The following is a 21,251-nucleotide window of genomic DNA, read 5'->3' on the forward strand; positions in this document are numbered from 1 at the left end:
AAAGTAAGGGGGGGGGGGGAAATGAAAATAACACTTGTTGAAATCGTGTTACACTACTATGTGAAAGGTGTAGCTTTTGGAGTAAATAAACTCAAACTATGGAATATCTACAGTATGTATTCGCAAAGGCTTTCATGACCGGGATCTAATGGTTGTTGTGGGTTTTTCAGGCTCTTTGGCCGTGTTCTGAAGGTGGTTGTTCCTAACATATTGCCAGTCTCTGTGGCCGGCATCTTCAGAGGACAGCACTCTGTGCTCTGGTGTTGTTTGCTTGGGAGTGGAGTATTTATGGCTGTGAGATAGGCTTTTGTCCTATTCAGGGGATGGCTGATTAGTGTGTCTTGTTGTGGGTGTATATGAAATGTTTGGAAGAACAACCCTCAGAACACGGCCAAAGAGCCCAAAAACCCCACAACAACTATGGAATATCTCTTAATTGTTAAGCCTTAAGAGGCGAAACAATTTCTTATAGACCCCATACAAGGCCAGCTTTAGGGTGTGGAGACCTAGGCACCTACCTTGGGCACACAGTTGAACAGGGCCAATTTTGGATGTCTTCATTTTGTTGTCTTCGTGTGAACTGCATCTGCTTTTTCTTCCCATCAGTGTTTTATTACCAGAATCAAGATTGTGAGATTTTGGTTGAAATCTCATTGCTTAGCATAGTAATTCACAACTACAGTAGGGCCAGTAGTGACTGGATAAGTCAGCTCCAGTAGCATTGTGTTATGTTAAGCGACCTTTATTTTGTTCTGGTTTTTTCATTTGCATAAAAATGTATTGGTGTTTCAAGACCTTTTCCTTCTCTGTATATTTATTCACAGATTTGAGTGGCAGTCCTTATTACCCCCATTGACTAAAGCATGGTTGCACCCGTTTTCTCAACTGTGCTCATTTTTTGATGTTTGTAATTTAAAATTTGAAATTATATTGGAAGTATTACGTGGATTTTCAAGGAGGAATATACACATTTATATAAATATAAATATTTATTTATTTATTTATTTATTTATTTATTTATTTATTTATTTATTATTTATTATTTTTTTTATTTTTTTATTTTTTATTTATTTAATACCCTGCCTATCTGGTACAATTAGCACTCTAGGCGGCAACAATACCCTGCAGGTACAGATTTGTCATGCCATTATAGCAGACCTTCCAGTCTTCCAGGTAATAATTTAGCTGTGGCCTCCTCCAGAACAATACAGCTAATAATATTTAACAAGTCTCCTTTAAAAAGGGCAAGTTCACTCCTAGAAGTGTAGACAATTCTGGAGCTTTCTCTGAACAGAGTAAATGAGCTGGAGGGAAGAATTTCATGGCCAGCATTAGAACTGATTCCTTTAAGAAGGGTTGGCCTGCCCACGATTTTCTTTTTGCTATATTGATTCTTGGTTAGCCTTCATGTTTTAAATACGAGGTTTAATGGCAGTGAACAAAAACTCCATTATGCCTAGTAATTGAAGAGAGTATATTTGAATTATATATTTGAAAAAAGAGTTGAACAGAAAACTAAATTAGGTTAAACTGTTAAATGTTTTAGCCATGCACTTTAAAGGCAGGAATATTAAATAATACTCCAGAATATTTAACCACACGGACTATGTGAATTTGACTATATGAGATGAGATGTGATGAGATGGTAGAACCCAAAAGAGTGGATCCAAATTACAACTCAATACATTTCAGCTATAGAAGTTCCTGGCAACAGGAACTGTAATGCTAGAACACACTACCTTGAAGATGTTGGACTCTGCTTCATTGGGATGTTTTTAAAAGGGGTTAGATAGCCAAGGATGGTCAGGCATGTTGCAAGAAAATGTCTACAGTTTTGTGGTGAAAACTTTTCTTAGGGCATTTCTCCATCTGTGGGGGACTGGAGCTTTCCTGAGGGGCAGAAGGGCACGCCCAGGCCACTAAAGGAGTCATGTGCATTCACTGTAGAGCTAAGATTAATGTCATTAAATGTATGTAATTAAAAGGGCACATGGAGAACATTATCTAGAAATGCAACTGACGACAGGCAGAAAAAGAGAAAGAAAGAGATACAGAGGGACAGATAAGAAAGACAGATAGGACTCCAGGGAAGAAAGGGTAAAAAGAAAGAAAATGAGATGACATCATAACTTTAGGGATTTTTTTTTAAAAAAAGTAGAATACTGAAAAGGAACAAGGTATATCGCAAGTCATGATTTATGCAATTTCTAGTAAACCTCAATATAATATGACTTCACAATGTACAGAAAAGGACACCTATTCCCTGACTAGAGATGGGGACGAATATAAAAGCAGATCAGTTTCTCCGACGAAAAAAGCCGATTCGTTAAATATTTGTCGATCTGTAATTGTGGGTTCCAGAGACTCCCAGGAATATGAAGGGATGAATATTTACCCATTTTTATTTGTTCTTCATATTAAAAACAAAAACAAAAAAACCCATTCTGCCTACCGGCCGCCGATCAGCTGATCAGTGGCAGAAAGGCAGCCACCCCACACAGCCACCCAATACCACAGCCTACCCACACCACCTTTCTTTCCCTACCTTAGGCTCCACACCATGCCACACCACCCCCACTGACACCCTCTTAATTTAACAGCAGCTGCCAAGGTCTTCTAGCCTTGCAGCCACACATGTAAACGGAAAGCAGGCTGCCCTTTGCAAAGATGGCAGCTGCAGCTTCCCTGCCCTAAATGAAGCCACAGCCACCATCTTTGCTAAAGCCAGCCCGGCTCCCTTTTTACACACTGTGGCTGTGGAGGCCTGATGGAGACCTCAGCAGCAGCTATTAAGTTAAGGGGGTGTCGGTGGGAGTGGGGTAGGAGCTACGGTAGGGAAAGGAAGGGGGTGCGGGGTTAGGCTGTTGGGGTAGCTGGCTGTGGGGTGGATGCTTATCAGCTTCTGCCAATCTTCACCAAAGTTGGCAGGTGTGTTGGTGAAAGGCATAAGAAGCTCCATTTTAATTCTGGATTCTCTAAGTACCTGGGGGGAGCTTTTTTGGGTGGGGTCCTCTTTGTGATGATATAACACAGGGGTCCGTGATCCAATGTTCACCAATCTTTCAGGACTAGTAGAAATGTGTCTGAGGAAGCTTCCCTGCAAATTTGGTATCTCTAGGTGGTTGGGGGCCAGTGTTACAGCCATTTAAAGTGCAGATGAATCAACAGATCAATCCATCAATTCGTCAAAGAATATTCGTATATTCGTATTTGTTGATCTGTTAACCTTGACAAATAATGGATCAAAACAAATTGCCATGTTTTTTATTCGTCCCCATCTCTATCCCTGACCTTTGGAGTCTTCAGTGCTTGCCTCCATTAGGGTTTCTTTTCCTCCTTTTCCTCTCAGAGTAACCTCTGAGACGCCAGCAATCTGGTAAGCGAAACAGTCTCCAATTTGGCATTGGTCCGAAGCTCTGTTCAGTCATTCAGGAGGTGTGTTTACTTAACACGTGGAAAGGGGGAACATGCTAGCAGGGATAGGAACTTGAGTCATGGGACTCACTGTCAAGTTGGATTTAAGTTGCACTCAACTTGGGGTTTGTTTATTTTTTTTCAGTGACTCAAACTCGACTTGCAACTCAGAAACCATCCACCCTTTCCCTTTTTTTCTGGGGGGAGAAAACCATATTTTTAATAAGGGACTCGGACTTGGGGCTTGGGACTCTGGACTTGATATCAAAGACTCAAACTCAGACTTGAGACTCAGACCCAAAGACCTACCGATGTCTCTGCATGGTAGCTCCTCCCTGCTCCCTTGTCATTCCATCATGTACTAAATATGGACAGCAACAGTCTCTGAAATGGATTGCCTCCATTACCCTGACAGCTGTCCCCTCATAGGTTGGAACCATGGAAAATCGGGACTCTGACTCATGTAGAGAGAGTCCAAAGGTATGAAGGCTTTACATGTTAAGTAAACACACCTCTTGAATGACCAAACAGAGCTTCAGACCAATGCCAAATTGGAGACTGTTTTACTTAGCAGAGTCCTGGTGTCTCAGAGGTTACTTCAAGCAAACAAAGGAGAAAAAGAAGCCATAGCGGAGGCAAGCACTGGAGACTCCAAAGGTCAGGGAATAGGTGTCCTTTTCTGTACATTGTGAAGTCATATATATTGAGGTTTACTGGAAATTGCATAAATCATGAATTTTGCAATATACTCTGTTCCTTTTCAATAGTCTGCTTACTTTTAAAAAAAAAATCCCTAAAGTTATACTGTCATCTCATTTTCTTTCTTTTTACCTTTCCTTCCCTAGAGTCCTCTCTGTCTTTCTTATCTGTCCCTCTGTATCTCTTTCTTTCTCTTTTTCTGCCTGTCGTCAGTTGCATTTCTAGATAATGTTCTCCATGTGCTCTTTTAATTGTATACTTTTAATGATATTATGCTTAGCTGTACAACATTACATACAGAAACCTTTATTGGCATTACTGCTTAGCTGTACAATGAACGTACATGACTCCTGCTAGTTGCCTGGGGATGCCCTTCTGCCCCCCAGGAAAGCTCCAGTCCCCCAGAGTTTGGGGAATGCTCTAAGTGGCTCACTGTCATGATTCCCACGTGACCCCTGCTTGTGTCACCAAACTAAGAGCTCATGCTACATGTCTTTCAGCTGCCACCAATTGATTATATCAACATTATCTATTATTAATGAAGAATGTCCAAGCCATATGTCATTTTTAAAAGAACCAAATATAAATTGTGTATTGTTACAGATGATGACAGTTCAAGCAATGTTGTTAGCTCTTAACAAACATCCTCCTTCATTTCACTCTCCACCATCACTCTCCCGTCCAAACTCCCAAAACTCTTCAACTCTCTCTAAACTCTCAATCTCCCTGACTAAACTCCCCCTCCTCCTGAGTCTCTTATATCTTGTGACTCTGCCCCTCCAGCACACCCATTGGTCTATGGGGATAGCACATGAATATTCATGACCTGGGTGGATGCCACACTGACATCTTCCAAATGGGAGGGCAAGTTGTACAGGAAGCAATCCTACTGTTATCTCCAATGTGTGACTGATGCTAATGGCGAATTTCCCAGCCCATCCTTCCCAGAATCAAGACAGCAGCAGGATCCTGCCCATCCCCTTCTATCTGTATCATCTGTTACTGGTATTAGAGGCAACAAAACTGTGACATTCTGAATGGAAAAGGGGGAGTCAACATTTGGGAGAGGTTGATGATGTCAGAGGTAAGGTAGGGTTAGGAGAATGGGCTCTGTGATCTCTCAGCTTCCCCACCCCTGTTTTCCAGTAACAATCTGCCGAGCAGTCCTGCTTTATTCTTTGAAATCAGGCATTTTGTGCCTGATTTTTTTTAATTAGAATGACAGGGTCAGAATGTAGGGACTTCTTCATAGAGTATTCATTCTCTGCCATTCAGCTACAGCATCATCCCTACAGCAACAGTCCAGAAACCTGGAAGACCCAGCTGCATTAGGATTTTCAGCTCCTAAACACTGGAAGAAAAGATTTCCATCTTCTGATTCTGAGCGCAAAGTATATTTCTCGCAGTAGGAGGGAAAGGGGCCTTAACTACCGCTTTGTCTTAACTTTCTGCCACTGATTTAAAGGGAAATAAAAGCCATAACAATTGCCATCAATCTGAAATATTTCTATTAGATTTAAGGCTCCCAATAGAGGCTACAAGTATAAAAGCTTTGATTCCCCTATTTCCTCCTTCTCAAATTCTTATTGAGAAGCAACTCACATTCTGTAACAATAGAAGCTTTCATATTTAGAAAAGGAATGCAATTTTAATTTGGCCTATAATGATACTTTAATAGGCACGCCTGTTATTAGCCGCGTCAGCCTGATTGCTTTCCTGACTGCAGTTTTCAATTAAGGATAATGTCTTATATTCATGTGTGGCAGAGAAGAGAGGGAAGGGGTGGGGACTATTTTTGTTGGCAAATCACAATCTTGAATAGGCACTTAGAGGAAATACATCTGGGAAACCTGTTTTGGATTACAATGAGATTGATTTTCCCCCTCCCCAATTTAGCTGAATGCATTGCACTTGATTAAAAGGCTCTCCTTTCTGATACTCCCTAAAAACAATTTTGATTCTATTTTTGGGCTTCTAGCTTCCAATCCACAATCACAGGATTCGTATCAATGATGATAACAGTCACAGGTTCTAATTCTTATCTCTCCAGTTTTGTGAATTTCTTCAAACTAACCTTACTTGGCTTCAGATACATAACCACAGTGGATTCGATCCAGGAATCAGTCACACTTAGAACAAGTTTTGAAAAAGGTAGCGACAATAGTCCATTTCAACATGTATAAACAAAAATAAACAATTAAAAAGAAGATGTTGTGGCACCTTAAAGACTTGCCGATTTATTTCACAGTGAGCTTTCACAGATCACAATCCATTTTCTCAAACACAATGGCTGGGATCTTTTTGTTTATTTCTTGCAAGGTCATGCTATCAACATAACTTTAAGCAGCAAAACACTACCAGTTAAGGAGCCAGCACTGGCACTGCCCAATGTGCAGTAAGTCGCATGACTGGCGTAAGATAGGCAATATCTACCCCAACTTCTTAATTTGTGATAATTTACTGCTGAAAATTACATCAATGCCATTATCACCAGTGCATATTCTGACCATGGAGTTAAATATTTAGCCACATGTTTTATATGTAAGTATAATTTGTGGGGGAGAAAAGCCAGAGAAGGGGAATGCAAGTTCATAAAAAAAATGAAATTTCCAAGTCACAATAGCATTAATAACAAAAATAATGGTTTAAGAATATTGATTACATAAATATCTCAGCCATATCTTGAATAATTAGTTGTTGACCAGGTCAACATTGAGTTATCTCTGAAGGGCAAAGAAAATTTGCTTCTAGAAGTAGCTGGTTAGATCAGTTGTATCAGTGGGTCTGCACTAAGCATAATTGCACCTGTATCTCATTCCTCCTCTTAGTGGGGGATAGGTAAGGATACAAAAATGTTCATTTTGTAAAATTCCTTTATCCCTGCAATTGATCCTGCACCTTGGAATACTCAGCATGTAGAATGAACATTTCACATTTGTGTATAAGATAAGGATGCCATATTCTCGGTTGGAGAATCTAGGCAGCCTAATTTACATATTATGCAAATGAGGAATGTTAATTATTGCATTTTTTAAAACCAATATATTTCATCCTTGACACTGTCTGCACAGGAGGCATAGATCCAAGAAAGTCAGTATTGCACACTCATCATAGTTCTGGATTTTAGAATAAAAATTGAGTCCAGATCTCTGCTTGGTCATAAATAGAGATGGGGATGAAGTTTTTTAAAAAGGTGCTTTGTCAAAATTCATCATTCATCAAAGTTGACAAATGGACAAAGTGACAAAACACAAATTTTTAGTGATGAATCTATGAATATTCGTCGATCCATCATTAAAAGACAATGTCCTGCTGAACAGCTGATCGGTGGGACATTGACAAGCAGGCTGGCTGTGGGAAGGCAAATCCTAGGCTCAGTTCCCGCAGCCAGCTTGCTTGACAATGACTGAATCACCAGCTGAACAATCAGGCTGGTTGCAGGAACTGAAACTGGGGCTTGCCATCTCACAGCCAGCCTGCTTGTCAATGTCCCGATTATTGACAAGAACATTGACAAGCAGGCTATCTTCAGGAATGCAAACCCTGCTTCCATTCCCGCGGCCAGCCTACACGAAGGGTTGAATAAAAATTGGTAAATAAATATTCATCCCTTCATGTTTATCAGGGTCTCGGTAAGCAAGGGGAGGGCGCGAAAACACTGACAGGGGGCCATTTCGGGTCATCCAGCAGCCATTTTGGAGCTGCCGAACAGCTGATCGGCGGCTCCAAAATGGCCGCCGGACCGCGAAAACATCGCTGGAGGGGTAAGTTTTGGCGCCTATTGGAACGCATTAAACTAAGTTTAATGCGTTCCAATAGGCTTTTCCTGCCGCGTACAGCGATGTTTTCGCATAGCGAAGGTTAATCCAGAACGGATTAACCTCGCTATGCGGGGCACCACTGTATATACTAAATTGTGGTTGCATGTTAGTAAATAAATGATCGTAGAGTTTTCTGGTGATCACTATCATTTTTAAAAAAATTTTTTTTTTGCTACCGGGTTCTACTGATGCAAAAAGAACCATAACGATCCAGAAAGAAAGGCACAGGAACCACCCACAAATGACGCACTGCTGCCTGATTTTCAGAATATTAAGAGAAACTGAAGTCTTCACTGAAGGAATCCCAAGGAAAATATGTGTGACTTCTACAGTATCTGAGATACAGGTGCACTATTTTATTATTATTAGAAAATATTCTAGTTCAACTTTTTTTTGGCCCACTTTTCATTGCAAGACATATTCTATGATGGCTCTAAGTAAAGGTAAAGGTTCCCCTTGACATTATTAGGCCAGTTGTGTCCGACTCTAGGGGGCAGTGCTCATTCCGTTTTCAAGCCGTAGAGCCAGCACTTGTCCGAAGACAGTTTCCATTGCCACATGGCCAACGTGACTAGGGAACACCGTTTTACCTTCCCACCAAGGTGGTACCTATTTATCTACTCGCACTTACATGCTTTCGAACTGCTAGGTTGGCGAGGAGCTGGGACAAAGCAACGGGAGCTCACTCTGTCACGTGGATTCGATCTTACGACTGTTGGTCTTCTGACCCTGCAGCACAGGCTTCTGTGGTTTAGCCCACAGTGCCACCACGTCCCTACCACCTCCCAACTACTGTTCCTTCATTATCACATTTAAAATAATGACCAATGTCTGTACTTTTTGCCTTTTCTTGCTCTTTCACCCCACCAACTAATTACATTCTTCCAACGAAATGTGTATATAATAAATGAGGCAATGTGCCATACAGCTGGTGGAAAAGTATGTATGTCCAGAAAAATTCACAGCAAATAAAACTTGGCCATTTTTAGGGTGTTGCAAGACTGTTGTTTTTGCTGCAAAAGGCAACAATTGCAAAAGGTACTTCTTTGTCTACGAAATATGGATATTTCAAACTCAGTGTCAATCCAATGTAGCAGGACTGCCCCCTCCAAAATTCATTTCCATATTTTGCTTCCATTTTTTCTGAATATAAATCCATTTAAAAACTCCACATCCATCAAATGCTGATTTGTTTCACTGCTATGACCTTATGTTGCATTACAGAATGAGATGCACAACAGTGCTCGAATGGTTACTTTTCGTAGGACTACAGCAGCCAAAATCCTATAACTGCATAGCCATCTATCTATTTATACCCAAAGATAGATAGATAGATAGATAGATAGATAGATAGATAGATAGATAGATAGATAGATAGATAGATAGATAGATAGATAGATAGATAGATAGATAGATAGATAGATAGATAGATAGATAGATAATAGTATGCTGTTCATTTTGACTTATAGTGGCCCTTTTCAGGGTTTTCTAAGTAAAGAGTACTCAGAAGTAGTTTACTATTCTCTTTTGGGCTACACAGTGGCAACTGAATTCCCAGCTTCTGACTCCACAACCAGATGCCTAAGTCACTGATATATATATATATCCGTTATATCTTCAGTTCCCACTGATGTTTTGCTGCGGTGACTGCTGGCATGTAGCATCCATTTCCTCTCAATTCAGTGCACTGTCAAGTCATCCATTCAACAAGAGTTTGTAGCTCCCCAGATGCATTTAATTCACTTTTTCTTGTAATACCTCAACAGTGGCCTGTTCAGTATTCCCAACATGGTGTGTTGGAGTGTTGAGCTGAAAGAGATACCAAGACATGATACCAGCCTTTAAAAGAACCACTATAGGGTAAGGAGAGATTTTATAAGTATTGCAGGAAGTTTTCAGTTAAAAAAAAAATGTTCACTCCAGTTGACAAAATCTGATGAGATCTCACTACTTCCTGCTGATTTCTATGGAAGAACCTGAAACATGAGCTTAATCTTGTCAATATAATAAGTGATATTTCTAACTGCTGAATCTTTTCTTATGGATCCAACATTTAGTAAAAACATATCAAATTTGTAATAGACACTCTTTCTAATATATTTCTGTGTTTTTATTTACAGCAGATTAGGATTTTTGTGAGATTAACATTCAAGTGTTCTCTTGATACAAAAAACCATTTTCATAAAGTTAATAAATCCCACAGTTACAAATTGAAATGTGGCATTCTTGCAATTTCTCATTAGATACACATAATCGTCAATAGAGAGAAGAATGTTGTGTGAGAGCACATCTGGTTCTGCTCATACTGCTTCCTTCAAGACACTTTGGAAGCCCTCAAGAATCCTATGTATTGCAGGAAGCATCCTTGAAGAATTCTGAACAGGACACTGGTTATCAATGTTATAAATCATATTAGACTGTAGATTGCTCTTGTTACTAAAATATTCTACTGCCTGGAAATGTTGGACTAAGCCATTGTCAAAGTTCTTTTAAAATCCATTCTTTTCTGGAAATTATTTTTATTTTCTGAATATCAATAAAAATAAAAAAAATTCCAAATTAGCTTAGAAGCATTTCTAAGCTCCCTTTATTTTAGTTCAAAATCCAGCAAGCATTTAAATCTAACCCACTGTATAATTTTGGCTGGATTGTTCTGATCACCATCCTGCATTTTTGACAGACAGATAAATAAATACATAGATAGAAACTGCAGTGATAGGAACAGCTTCCCCATTGTCTGCTCTGCACAGGAATGGTGTGTTAAGAAGAGCATTAGAAAAGAGAGATGGTAGAAGCCTACTGAACGCAATCTATTTGAAATAAATTGTGCTGCTGAGAAATAGCCAAGTGAACTCTGTAAAGTGAACCATGGGCTTGATTCTGACAGCTGTCTGGTGCTGTATGGCTAGTGCACAGCTCTCCAGAGTCCACTCAATCACAAACATCTTTGCCGCCTAGAGTGGTCCTAACAAGACTAGATAGGCGGGATATAAATTAAATAAATAAATAAATAATGTTTGCTCTGCAAGGTCCCAAAACAGTGTGGGCACAGTAGCTATGAAGACTGCCAGTGCTAGAATAGCCACTCCCATTCATATTGCCTCACTCTGCTCATGAGCTCTCTTCTGAATATTAGGATGGAGGGGGCCAGGCATAAGCTCCACCAGGAGCTGGTTCTACAGAGTCATTGCCATTGCAAAGAAGGCCCAACCCCTCGTAGAAGACTTCTGGGCCTCCTTCGGAGTGGTAACTTGGAGGAACGTTGCCAGGGAGGATATGGTGGCTTGGGCAGATGACATTGAAGGGGCCAATGTGTCTTCCTAAAGGCAACTTGGAAGATCTACAGAGGTTCCAGCCAGGCATTTTGTCTGTTGAAAGAGAAGAAGTTGTAACCAGACACTTGGACACCTCCATCTCACTTTAAATTAGCAGAGTCCATCTTGGGTTGTTTTGTTTTGTTTGGAAGTCTGCCTCCAAGAGCAATGGACAAAACATCTGGTCCCGTTTTCTGAGTTTTCTGACTCTTTCCCCACCCCCATTTAATGCCATCTGTGCACAATTAAGAGTTGTGGAATACTCAAAAAGTCGCCCTGTTGGTACCTTTTCTTCTGTTTTTTGTTTTGTACTGATTCAGCTCAAGTTTTCAGTTAGAGTGCAAGCCGCTCATGCCAGAAGGCAATGCTGGGCTTTTATACTTTCTAGGTGATAAAGAGATTTCAAACAACACTTAGCCCTAAGTATAGCATCTGGTTATTTTTATTTACAGGCTAATGTTCACATTCTGCTGCATATTCTAAAACAAAAGCAAGACCAACAATTTCCTAGGAATCAATGCCAGAATATCCAAAATGGTCTGATCTGAATTGTTTACCTTGTGCCATTGTCTGCCCTAAGACTGGTTAGGGTAGTGTTAAATTTTTAGTATCAGTAACCTGGACAGATATTGGAAACTTGGCATTCAGTAAGTTAGTCTCAGTTGGGCATTCAGTATAATGAATACTGTGCACACTAGTCAGAATGCCACTGCTCTGAGGTAAATCCAATAATTAGCAGGGAGTATTGGCTCTACATTTCTATTGCTCAAGAAAGAATTTATTGCCAAAGTTTGAGTAACTAAAGCTTGGCTCACATGTCATTGCGGAAGGAGGTAGATGGAAATGATTCTCATTACAGTAAGGTAATCAGGCAACATCCCTAGATCTTCTGTAATAAAAAAGGAGAGAGAGAGAGAGGGAGAGAAAGGAATTCTGTAAAAGAACCCAAGTTAATAACAGAAATGCTTGCATTTCTATAAAAAACGAACAAAAATATTTTGCCTAATTTAAAATGTATTATATATCAAATTCAAATTCTGAAGCTGTTAACTACACAGTGACATTACATTATCGAAAGTAAACTACTAGTAATTTACTAGTAGTTTACTAGTAAAGTATTAAGTATTTAAGTAGTAAGTATTTAACTTTTGAAATGAGCAGCTGATGAGCAGCTTTGTAGATGTAGTACACGGCTCCGCGACTAGTTGGACTGCAGAAATTGTAATTTACTGTAACTGCATACCTCTCAGAAGGCTGCTGTTGTGTTTAAATTTAGAGTCGTACCCCATAATCTTTGAAATACTCCTATGGAAACAGTCTCTGGAACTGAGACATTATGGAAGCGTTCAAGATAGTTCTGATCAGTCAGTATGACTCCTGTTGGTCATTGATTCAGAAAACAGCTGCTTGAAAATCAAATAGCCTCTGTGCATGAAGGTGTTCAGGTGACAAATGCAACATCCCTCACAGACATTAGGGATAGGTACCAGTTTTGGAGAAGACTGTCTGAATGGGAAGGAACGGGATATTTGTGTATTTCTGAATGACCTCCAAGGCAGGTTTTGTTTTTGTTTTTTTAAAAAAAACACAACAACCCCTACTAGTCCTCAAATTGGTTTGTGTGCCCCTTATGAATCATCAAAGTTTGCTCTAGCATTTTGCAGATCAGAAATGCTGGAATGGAGTGTGGGGGGGCACCAGTTGCAGTAGCAAAAGAAGGAAACCCCAAAGCAGGATTAGATTGATAGCTGAAATCCCAGTGAGAGCCAAAACCAACAAAGGCTCAGACACTGGAGTTTCCAGGGCAGGTTTTGGCCAAGGGAAGGCTCAGGCACTAAGATGGCATACCACTTAGGTCTGAATGTGTGCTTGAATGTGAGATGGATGACTGATTGCTCATGCAGCACTGATTTGAGCCAGGCAGTGGGCACACTTGAGAAACCAAGCTAATGATTGAGAATATTAAGGGGGACAGCGCTCTCAGGATTCAATTCTATGTCTTTTCCACATATATCATTTAATTCTTTAAAAATTTGTTTCCAAAATCTTTGTACTTTTCCACATTCCCACCACACATGAAAGTATGTACCAATTCCCTTCTCACATTTCCAACAGACATTCAGATAAACAGCATTAATTTTATTTAATTTTGTTGGTGTTAAACACCATCTTAGAGCTTCTCCATCCCCAACACATGCTTTCTCCTTCCTTGCCTTGAGTTTACAAAAGCAATATCCACCTGCCTTTTTCTCCATGGCAGGGAACAGCCTTTCGTGTGCTCCAACACAGTCACATCAGCCATGTTCCTCATAGAGAATCCAGATATGAGCACCAGCTGGTCATATCTGATAATATTAGGAAGGGGGACTCAGTCCAAGGTTGAGGCATCTCAGTTTGGCAATATATATATATATGTCGGTTCATACATATTGTCAGTAGTTGAGATTTAATGTTCATATCATATAAAACATGATAGGTGTTGGTTAATGCAATTTTTATCCTGAAAAGCAATAATCAAGGTTAAGTCCGGATTAAGTTAATGGGTTCTACTTCTCCTGTATTATCATGCTTGTAAACTGGGGTTTGTAGCGTTAGTTTAGATTTTGCTAGCCATTTTATATCTTTCGTAGACATTTTCAGTCTTATTAATATATCATTCTGGCAGCCTATATGGATTCATTCAGAGGGTTGAAATGCTGAATGAAGAAAAAAGTATTTTGCAGACCTCTGTATAGTTATTCCTTTAAAGGCCAACACAATGAAGCAGGTGTTGCTTTGAGGTATATACCTTTGACATATTTGCTGCAGTCAACAGTTCTAATGAAACAGAGGGAAAAGAGGGCAGGGAGAACACTTTGTACAGTTGCCTAGGCATTTTTGATGGTGATTTTGGTCCTTATTCTGGTTCTGTGCCTTCTGTGTCCCAGGAGGGAAATTTCTGTTTTGATAGATTACAAACCAGCAAAATAGCCTTAGGTTAATGAGTCTACAAAAACCTTCATATAACTTGGCTTGTTTTTATGTGGCTCATTTACTATAGCCTTTTTGGTTGTTCTACTTAGATTAATATGTTATTGACAAATTGGGGGAAAAGTCAGTCTTCATCTTATTCTGTTATTGAATATATCCATATCACTATATTGCCTGATAATTCTGCAAATTATTGATGAAGTATTAATCATGTAGGTATTCAATGTGTGTCTGCTTTTGTGAAGCACTAATGAAAAGTCACTTAGCAGTTAGTAAATTGCAGCTGAAGACATGAATGTTGTGTGCTTTGTGTTTGGGATCTTGTAGGGTGGCATGAAAATATTGTGTTTGACCAGCAGAGATCAACTCATACAGATAAGCATCTTTCAGTTCTCAAGAGATGAAAGTATCAATATGCACCAGTGTATCTGGTGATTAGAAAGCATGGCTCTCAGTTTCTAGACACGTAACCTGACAGGACCACACATGGAGTGTGGTCTTAATTGACTAGATAGGCGGGATATTAAATAAATAAATAAATAAATAAATAAATAAATAAATAAATAAATAAATAAATAAATAAATAAATAAATAAATGGTTGGAATCCACTTGAGAAAGATAGCATGGTTTCTAATTCTGCCTTCAGAAATTCTTCTGTAATGCTTCTTGGAATAAAGGATCTCAGGAAAGAAGGATCTCAGGAAAGATTAAAAAGATTGAATTAAAATGTTGTTCAGCAGCTGCCTTGCTTTACTTGGCTCTTTTTAAAACCAGTTTCCGACATAGAGTTATTATAACATTTAGGTCAAAAATCATATTCCATTGGGTTCAAAATTATTGGCAAAAATATCTATTTCTCATTATCAGTGATCATCAAGATACAAATTTCCCCTTGCTTCCAAAACCTACATGCTTCAAAGGACTGTGTTGTGATTGTTGGAAATCAAATATTCAATGGGTCATGAAGGCATTTTAAGGTGGGAATAACAAGAACACATACAATCGGAGGGGAGGGAATGCATGAGCACACATTAGATGTGGGCAAAATGTGGCCCTCCAGATGTTGTTGGACTAGAACTTTGATCAATGTAAAAAAGGATGACAATTGCTAGCAATGAAGTCCCATTCTGTCTTTAGGTCATGGGGAATGGTGTACAAAAAACCATAATTTTTTTAAATGGAAAAAAATAATGAGTTCCTCTGCAAGAAAACACACACACATGTCTCACAGCCTGATATATACTAAGAATGGGTGGTGGAATACAGTTGGTATTCAGAAAAACAGAAATCAAAGCTGAGAGATTTTGACATCCCTAAAATGGTAAAAGGGAGGTGCTTCTCTTTCAAAGATTTAGGATAGATTCATGAGAATCATGCAGCAGTAAAACCTATGAGACACTGAAATAGGACAGGAAAAGAAATAACTCTTTCACATTAGTTCTCCATACATTGAATCCATTGGGAAGCAACATCATGGAAGCTGACTCCAACCATCAATCTACATCTACATATTCACTGTAAAATCTATAAAGATATCTGCATATTTTAAAAGTCTGCTCTTCAGGATTCCAGAATGCTTAAAAGTCTTCCATGGGTGCATTTGTACTCATCTGCTATTTCAAGCTTTACAAATTAACATGCTAAAGTGAAACAGGAAGCTAAGGTCCATCCATGTTCGTAATGTGCAAGAGAAGTGTATGAATATGACCACTGAAAATAATTTATAAAGATCACAATTAGATTATTTTACAAAGAAAAAAATGTCTTTCTGTCCTTTATGTATTTTAAAGACTCATTTTCTAAGCACAAACCAGTATTTTTTTTTATCAGTGCTCACATCTGGAAAGGAGGACTAGTTTATTCAGTTTGCATTTTAATGCAGAATTTTCTCATTTCATATCAAAATGCAAGCTGAAATGCAGTTATCTTTCAAAGTTCCCACCTCTCCCAAGTTATGATTCAGTGCTCCAGTCATAAAAGCATACAAAATGCACAGATTAGGGGTTTGTGTGCACACAAATGTGCGTAATGTACAAAAGGGTGTTATGTTGGGGAAAATTACTTTTTAAAACTTGCATATCTAGCAAAATTACAGACAAAATTTCATAGATCGAGAGAAATGCACACCAAAACATGTAAATTTTTGTCCTTTTGAAGAGGGGGGATCTCAATCTGATACAAAAATGGGACAAATGAAACATGCCCAGTAGAATCAGAAAGTTATCCATCTCTAGTTTATATCAGCGTCAGAAAAAAAAACTTATCTAAGTTGCAACATATTTTAGATAATGTGTTTTGTAGTCTAGGGTTAAATTCTGTTTTACTGTATTTTTCGCTCCATAAGACACACTATTTCCCCCCCAAAAAAAGTGGGGGGAAGTGTGTGTGTCTTATGGAGCGAATACTGTCCCCCCCGCCACCATCGCTGCCTTCCAAGCCCTCCGGAGGCCTCAGAAGGCAGCGATGGTGGCGGGTTGGGGACAGTATTTGCTCCATAAGACACACACATGTTTATTTATTTATTTATTTATTTATTTATTTATTTATTTATTTATTTATTTATTTATTTATTTATTTTGTATTTAGAAATTAGGTGCATTTTATACTCAGGTGCATCTTATGGAGCGAAAAATATGGTAGTTCCTCTCTTTAACATCTGTGTACAGATTAATTTCTGTGGTTAATTTAAAGGCTGCTGCAAGAGTTTTGCAATAGCATGTCCCTCAGAAGTTTAAACTTTGCTGGCTAGGTCAAAGACTATGTTTCATGTGCCAGTTATTAATACAATTCTTGAATGATATAATTAATAAGAATATTTTCTGACATCACTGCTTACATTTTTCTTGATACATCAGCCTCTGAAAAAGATAAGAAACCTTTCCAAAACATGTTGGACTCAAATAAAATTAGGTAGTTTTCAATAACTTATTTTTTCTTGGTTTTCTTCCACTGGTTATTGAAACATTCCATTCAGGTGGATAACTCAAAGTATTTCTGGTACACATATTCACCAAAGTCTGTGCATTTTCTCTTCTTAAAATTTGCAAGAAAATCCATATGTAATTTATATATGTGTTCCTGAACCTTCAATCCTCTCAAAATATGCATGTTGTTATTTACCTAATGCAGCAAACTCTCCACAGCAATAAGCTGACACAATAAGCTTATGTTGGTTCATGTACTATTTAGTGATGATGCTACAGAGGGAGGTAGCTATTGAGAGAGAAGGATATTGTTGGTTTCAGCTAGCTGCTGCTATCAGAAAAGCAAACAAACAAAAGGTCCCTCCCTTTTCTGATCTTCCTTTACAAGTGAAGTTGAGGTCAATATTGACAATTACATTGGCCTGAACTGCTATGCCAGGATCATCCTGCCCTTCACAACTGACATTTGTGAAGCCCAACTTCTCCTGAACTGCCGGCCATTTCAATTATAGCAGGTTATAAGCCCTTACATTTATGACAGCCAGATTATCCCAGACAACACCTTGTAAATAACACAAACAGCTGCTTTGTAAAGCATTAGCCTTTGACATTATGAAGCATAAAGTCTTTGAAATGTTATTGGCACTACTGTATTCTCTTCTCTCTTCTCTGCTGCAGTGGAAATCAGCAATCCAATTTGGGGCCGAACAGGACACGAAAGAACCATTGTTTTTCACCTATCAGCTATCTCTTGTAATCCTATAGACCAGTGGTTCTTAACCTTTGTTACTCGGATGTTTTTGAACTGCAACTCCCAGAAACCCCAGCCAGCACAGTTGGTGGTGAAGGCTTCTGGGAGGTGCAGTCCAAAACTCCTGAGTAACCCAAAGTTAAGAACCAGTGCTATTGACTAGTAGTTAGCTGTGCTTACTCATTCCCATTTACAGATTGTGATCTGTCATCCTAAGGACAATTTTCCAGCCACACATGGCGAACCTTAGGACTTAACAATTCACATTTATTACTAAGTTATATATAACTAAATACATACATTTATCTTTCTGTTCTTCCGTTTCTGGTGTGGAACCCCAGTAAATGGGTGGGGGATTCTTCTGGGTTGGGTGGGGTTGGGTTGGCTGGAAAATATTAGGTTGGTCAGTAGTAGAGAACATGCTTGGTATGCAAAATATCCTGGATCCAACCCCTGGCATCTCCATATAGGGCTAGAAAGACCAGTGTCTGAAACGGTTGGATAGCTTATTTATGAGAGTTCAATTCTCCCCTGTGCTTCCTTGACAGGAGCTGGACTCAGTGATCCATAGGGTCCCTTCCAACTCTGCAGTTCTAAGATGATGATCATGATCATATCATAGAGCTTTAGTTAGTCAGTACAAACAGTAATAAGCCAATGAACTGGTGATCTGAGTCAGTATAGGAGGACTCTCGCATTCAACTAACAGCCCCCCCCCCCAAAGCAGGAAAACAGCAACAACAGTGAAACTGGTTCAGGGATCTCAGGAGAACTAGGTTTAGGAACTGCCTCCCATCACCCACTGCCATGTTAAGAACATGATCAAGTGCAAAATTGAATCACATGACCAATTGGAGAATTGTAATATGCAGTTCCCTATTGCTGGGTATAATGCCCAGCCCATTTATGTGGGTGCATGTTGACATTACATCTGCATGAACAAGATTTTGTCTATTGTATTCAGATTTGTCCAATGTATAAGAATGAGAATTTTATTTTTTTTGTGTGTGTGCAACCTTAGCAAAATTCACAAATTTCTTCATAAATGGGAGGGAGCTGAATGCAGATGAACACTTATCAGACATATTTGTATATTTCTACTTCACACCCAATATTTTCCCTACACTAAAATTATCCCTAAGTGGGTGGGGTGTATCATTAATAAAATGCAACTTAAGTATTTTGCCTCAAGAACAGAATACCTTGAAAACCATATATTATTCACATTTTGAAGAGTTAAAAAAAAAACCAGAATTGACAGACCTCCAGAAAGGGACATTTTGCCATGCATCTCCATAGAACTAGCATGCAATTTTGTAAGGTCTGTTCAAAGTGCTTCTGCATTCCCAAAGTACAGAGCAATTGTGCTTGTCCAACCCTGAATGCTTTCAGTAAACATTTCTGAAACCAGTTTCCTGACACAAGTCTTCAAAGGGGAAATCAGCTCCAGGTCAAAAAACAGCCCTGACAATTGCTAGGTGTTTAGGTGAGAAGTGGTTAACCAATGAAAGGAGTCAGCTTCTGAAATTTTCTCTTGCTTGAGTGTCACTGTGCAAATGGTAATGAGCACAAGAGGATCTTGTAGACGATCTTAATTACTACCATTGGTGCTGTAAACACTCAGGATGCTCTTCCTATATAAAGCTTGGCATCCTTCTTCCTGCTGGTGGTGCAGGCAAGATATTATGCAGAAATAGGCTATTTCCTGGCTTTTTGAATCATAGATACAGAAGCACAATATCCTACATTCATAAACTGGAAGGGGTTTGTTTGTTAGTTTGTTTTGGGAAGTACTGATAAAGTCTAACACAGTTCTAAGTGGCTCCCAGTGAACGTTTTATGGGACAGAACATGTCCGCTGTTGTTTAACTCTGTACTAAGAGGAAGGTAGTAAACTTTGAAATAAGCTTGCAGAAATAATAAAACCTGCCTCACACCACTGAATTCTAGTGGCTGTCCACCATAACACTGGCAAAGCACTGCAATCCTACTGTTTTCCCCCAGTACATAATGTTGATGAGCACTGTGCTTGTAAATTAAGCATCATGGGGCCTATGTGTTCAGGATTTCCCCCCAAAAAAGGTTTTCTCTCTGCAATAAAGTCATATGGAGTATATGGCCAGGAAAATAAAATTACGTATTTGTCCTACTGCTGTTTAGCCAATGGGCTTTACTTTACCTGCATCATAACATTTATTTGAACAGACAATTTTGAGGGTTTCTTTAAATTTAGTTATGTTGCATTGGGTTATGATTATTGTTGTAATTTTCTGTTGTAAACTGCTCAGAGGGGCCTTTGGCCAGATGGGCGGTATAAAAAAACCAAATGAATGAATGAACGACTGAATGAATAATCTCTTCTTGTTGTCTCCACTGTGATGAGGTGTTAACATTTCCTTGGTAACTTATTATATGCATCTGCCTTAAAGTAGCTGAAAATATCAATTAAACATTCCACATGGTCAGAGTTTAGCACTGCATATTTGTTCAATGTAAGAAGAAGAAAGAGTCCTGTAGAGGTTTATACAAATACATAACTGTGAGGTGTATCGGGTTGTTCATGGAACTGAGCTTTTTATTACAAACACCCAATTCACGTACAATAAATAGAGTCACAATATTTGCTTTTAAAGCCGCGATAAGCAGAGCTAAGTATTTGGAAATTATTTATATAAATTGCCATAAAGATTTAGATATATGAAGACAGCCATATGGAACATAATTTAAATGTTATATTTAAGTTTTATCATTGAATTTTAGAAGGTTTTAGCTAAAATTATTTAAATAAATAATAATCATATTTACAGACCCATTTTAAAGTATTAATATTAGCATAATTTTAATTTTAATTTTTACTGATAGCTATGGCATGACAGTACTGTTGCTCTAATGCAGCGTATTAATTTCTTTTAAAAACGTACAATGATCTGTTGATTATAAAATAAATATTTGAATGAAGGGTTGTTCATGGCAACATGACACCAAAGAGCACATTTCCGTATTTGAGTGCGGAGGCATTTTTCCATTAATGTGGAGAATGATAAGTGTAGGGGTAAGGGTGAGTGCCTGCAGTTATTTTCCACTTTTTGCAGTTGGTAAAATCCATCTGTGTGTCTGCATGGATATTTTCATATTCCTATAGACTGACATTGCACTGAAGACATTTCTTCGGTTTATGTAATGATTTCTATAATCAGTGATCTGCAAAACGAATACATTACTTTTGCAAAGGGGATCAGAATTGTAAGGTATAATCAGTAAACCTACATTAAAGAAAGCTAAAAGGATTCAAATATTATGAAACTCTCAAAATCTAAAACACTTTTAACACTTTTAAGCAACTTAAGAAGTCAAAAG

General features: G+C 38.7%; 1 protein-coding gene and 1 long non-coding RNA gene across 2 annotated transcripts in view; both read left to right on the forward strand.

Moving 5' to 3' along the window:
* Positions 1-21,251, forward strand: part of SGCZ (sarcoglycan zeta) — a 728,738-nt gene that overhangs the window by 249,379 nt on the left and 458,108 nt on the right. The gene's annotated exons all lie outside the window — the stretch shown is intronic.
* LOC110077019 (uncharacterized) lies at positions 8,285-12,554 on the forward strand. The gene is made up of 2 exons (XR_013545821.1): positions 8,285-9,794; positions 10,178-12,554. It is a non-coding gene; the product is annotated as an uncharacterized LOC110077019 (long non-coding RNA).

The sequence above is a fragment of the Pogona vitticeps genome, chromosome 5, assembly GCF_051106095.1.
Source record: "Pogona vitticeps strain Pit_001003342236 chromosome 5, PviZW2.1, whole genome shotgun sequence".
Taxonomy (NCBI): domain Eukaryota; kingdom Metazoa; phylum Chordata; class Lepidosauria; order Squamata; family Agamidae; genus Pogona; species Pogona vitticeps.